The sequence below is a fragment of the Leiobunum rupestre genome, chromosome 1 (genome assembly GCF_980474605.1).
Source record: "Leiobunum rupestre chromosome 1, qqLeiRupe1.1.hap1, whole genome shotgun sequence".
NCBI lineage: Eukaryota > Metazoa > Arthropoda > Arachnida > Opiliones > Sclerosomatidae > Leiobunum > Leiobunum rupestre.
In genome coordinates, this window is record NC_143384.1 from 46007079 (window position 1) to 46011643 (window position 4565).

Sequence of the window (4565 nt, forward strand, 5' to 3'; positions counted from 1 at the left end):
AATGTTTCAGACGATTTACATTTTAAACGGAGTTATAAAAACCGAACCAATCGTAAACCGCGGTTAACCGGTTAAACTTTAAGTACTATCGTCTGCTATCAGAGCGGCTGCTAGATGCTTACAGCGTTGCCAAATCGCGGAATTTGTAATTCATAATTTAAAAATATTTTACATAAAAATTAAAATAATATTTATTAAATATGGTTCTTTCTTTTGAGTAATTTTCGTGAGTTGGGGTGGCGGATTTTCTTGAGACGTTTAGCCCATCACAGTGTTAACATTGTGGTTTTCCAGTCTCGAACACTGGCAACACTGGATAATTTGGAGTTGTACACTTGAAGCAAAAAATTGCGTCAACTTGTACCTAATATCAAGGAATTTGTAGTACAGATTCTTCGTTACTATGAGTGAGAAAAGCCTAAGGCAATCATGGACGGAGCATGAATCTAGAAATCTTCTAGAAATTTGGCAAGAAAATTTTAAATATCTAAGATCAGCCAGGAGGAAAAGGAATCTTTTTGACAACATGGCAAAAGAGCTTGCAAAGCATGCAATTTGCAGAACTGGAAATCAAATACAATCAAAAATTGAAAACTTGACCAAGAAATATAGATAAATTACCAACACGTAAAGTTTTTATTCATATATTAAACTATTATTTGTATTCTTAGTCTAAATTCAATGTTTAACATTGTTTACATATAGACTAATCAAAAAGTCGGTGACTGGAGCAAGCCCTTCCCGTTGGCCTTTCTATTGGGATGTTCATAGAATTCTTGGTGGGCTTCCTGCTAATGATCCAGAATTAATTGATGAGTCATTGTCAGTAGAAGACTTTAATTCAAAAATCAATGTAATTGATGCAACACAAAAAGTTCTGTCAGCAAAAAATTAATGACAAAAGTCCTCGAAACATTATTGTGGATTTGGAGGGAAAAGAATATTTAATTGAGGAACCAACACTGAGTCAAAGTAAAGAGCAAACCGTGTCACCTATTGCTGAAATCCGAGAACTACCTGATGGCCTTCTTGGTGAAGATATGGATGTGGGAATCTCCACCTATCTGACAGCTGATGTAGAAGTTGAAGGCCAAAGCTCTATTTCCAGCACTAGTGCCAACAACATGAGGAAAATTGGGGAAAATAACAAACTAGTGACAAAACGAAAGAAAAACAATATGCTACAGGAAATGGTGGCCCTTCAAAAAGAACTTGTTGTTAAGTACCATGAAAGTAGAAAAGGAGAGCAAGAAATATCAATGCAGCAAATAGCCCTTCAAGAGAAAGCACTACATCTTAATGAACGAATGGTTTCGGCTATTGAAAAAATGTTTCTTCCAAATACCAATAAAAATGCTAATGAAGAATAAAAGTACAAATTTTAGTTTTTAACTATTGTTATTAAGAATTCACCATATTTTTATATTTATTGTAATCATATTTGTATTTTAGTTCTGCCGTATTTATATCTATTTAAAAGACATCTGCGAATCTGTCGCTCTTAAATTGTGATGGTGATGATTTAGCGCACTTCTGCCATCTAGCGGCCCCAAATAAATGTTTTCCTTTGCAAAGTCATTTCAGTTAGCTCTGAGAATAATTCAACCATTGGCACTAAATTTTGTGGGTTCAATTTTAATTCAAAAACTCAGCGTAATCCTTTCGAGTTTCTATAACAAACCCACATTCTCAAATTGTTAAATTAGGGCACTTTCAACCTAATAGTTTTCGGACAATTAAATTTTTATTTTTAAAAATAATATAAGTACTCAAGTTATTTGAAAATGTATTTTATTGGGTACTTGAATGTAATTAAAAGGACTTCTAAGAACCTAGTTTTCCTCGCGTTTCCATCGTAACGGTTGTCCGTTTTAAATATTAATTACTCACACCAAAGTGAGTCACGCAGCAAGAGACAATTAATTTTCATTTCTAAAAATACAGTAAAGAAAGAGTAACGATTATAATCGCGGTAATTTTGAATTTGAAATAAAAAAAAGTCAAGCTCGAAACCACCAAAATTGTAACTCAGACTTCGATAGGTCTAGAAGAATAACATTTAAAAAATTAAAAACCTTTGTTAAGGTTGTTTTAAAATCATAGGAGCTTTCGAGAGTGGCAGCGGATATCATTAGAGAGATGGCGAATTTTATAAGACAACGTTATTATTTGGTTAATATTTTGTTTTGTCGTTGAAATAACGTTTTCTGGTTTTTTATTCACCCTTCTTCAACGTTAAAGCAAGTGTCAGTTTACATAGAGTCTGTAACCCTTCAGGTTCATCCACGTATACTTATTTCTTTTTGTCTTATTTACTTTTGCCATTACATCCCCCCCCCCGCACTCTTGAACGTCTTTATTGATAGTTAATCTTAAGTATTCTTAAAGTCCAACATACCAAATGTCTTAGAAGTTAAACTAAAAACTTAAATAACTTTTGACAGCAACATACGAATTAAATATAATTTATATAGATAATAGAAATTGATCTACCCTCACCATGAAATATAAAATTAAGTTGATTAATTAAACCGTTCACGTAAAATAAATTTTAAACTGAATCCCTGCCTTCAGTAGGCTACGTATATCACAATAATACTGGCTTTTTAACTGGGTTTAAAGACATAAACGACGACATTAGCAACTTAAATGATAATAAAAGAGAGGTCAATGAGATAGATACTCCTCCATTGGCTACCCATATTCTTCAATTGATGTTATGGGGTGTAACAAACAAAATAAAAATACCCTTTGCACACTTCCTTACGACTGGTGCAAGTAGTACAGAAATATATTGCATAGTGCAAGAAGCTATCGAAAGACTGGAAAACAGCGGATTTCGAATAATTGGAATTGTAGGAGACTCTGCCTCGTCTAATAGAAAATATTTTAAGATGTGTGCTGAATCAGCTGGACAATTTCAAGGTGACGATACTCCGATAAAGTTTTGTACTCCCAACCTATTCGCTAACGATGAAGAGATAAATATTTACTTCATTTCTGATCCGCCCCATCTGATCAAGACAACCAGAAACTGTTTTCATAATAGTTAAAAAAAACTCAAAGATTAGACATTTGTGGAAAAACAATGATAATATTTACTGGGATGTTATCATAAAACTATATTACTTTCAACTTCGCCGAAGAGGTGAATTTAAACATTTAACAAAGCTGACCTACAGTCATGTTTTCTTAAACTCATATGGAAAAATGAGGGTAAATTATGCTGCTCAAGTACTCAGCGAATCTGTGGCCTGTGCCATCGAAACGTGTTTAGATAAAGAGAAATACCCCGAGACCACAAAATTTATACGCACATTCAATAAATTTTTTGGCATCTGCAATATCAAAAACGGTACAGAAGCCTTTGAAAAAAGAAAATCTAATAAAGCCCATTTTCGATCAGCTAATGATGAAAGACTAAAAGTATAACTTAACACTTGAAATTTAAATGGAAATAAATCTCACCCAATTTTTATATTTATGTAGTGGCTGGAATCTGATTTCATTGAATATCTCGATGATTGGTAAGCGGAAGTATTTAGTTTTGAAGGAAAGTACTCCACCAGTGATCGTGCTAAGATGCTGCTTAGTAAAGAAACCATCGAAGGATTGAAAATGACTGGTATTTATTGAGATAGAGGAAAAATTGTGATTATTATTATTATTATAGTCTCTATGGTGAAACGTAAAAAGTTTAATCCCTCGCTATTTTCCGAGAAAAGGTTAAAAGAGGCCCCCATGAGGTTGAGAGCTCATTCCGCTTCGTCATGAATATATTTAACAATGAACAACTCTACAAGATGGCCCTAGTGCGATGTCGCTTTGAAAAGGGCGGTAGCTTATGAGCTGAGTGACGCGATTTACATGTTTCTAAGCTCCAATCAGGAGATACTAGGAAATGACGTTTTTTAAGTCCTCGATAGGTCATAACAGCGGGATTATTTGTTCAGGAATTAGCTTCGACGGGCTATAATAATGTTTCGGGATTTATGAAGTTTAACAGATGAATTTATTTCAAAAATGTCGTATTGAAACATGTCAGAAGTCGCGGTAAGTGATATACAATGGTTAAAGTAACTGCATGTGGCGTTTTAGATAATCAAGAAGTAAAAACAGTAGGCCCGGACCTTAAGCCTTGTCACTGCTTCTTCAAACTCCCCCTCTCTTTTATGTGATTCACTCCACTAAAAAGCCATGACTTTCAGTGTCGCCATCTTCCTACGCTTTAAGCAAGGGTAGGAATATTTTCTAGACCGTACTCATTATCCCAACCAGTGGCGTAAATAGCGCCCCCGCAGACCACGCGGCGGGGGGGGGGGGGGCAGGAACTAGGGGGCCCCCAAACGTTTATGATTAAAATTGGTGCTATTTAAAAAGGCCGCGGAGTTCCTAGTTACGCCACTGATCCCAACCGATAAGATAAGAGTTGGGAAATATCCATCGTCCAAAAGGTTGCAAGCCGCGTAGCGACCAACGCTAGAAGTTCATAATCTGCTGGATTTCTGTCTGCTAAGCAGATGATTGGCTTTTATAATATATCTTTTCGAAAACAATGGCCTAAT

At 35.0% G+C, this 4565-nt stretch overlaps 1 pseudogene; it reads left to right on the plus strand.

Moving 5' to 3' along the window:
• Window positions 1-403: 403 nt before the first annotated feature.
• LOC149963083 (myb/SANT-like DNA-binding domain-containing protein 1) lies at window positions 404-1370 on the plus strand (annotated as a pseudogene).
• The last annotated feature ends 3195 nt before the right edge of the window (window positions 1371-4565 follow it).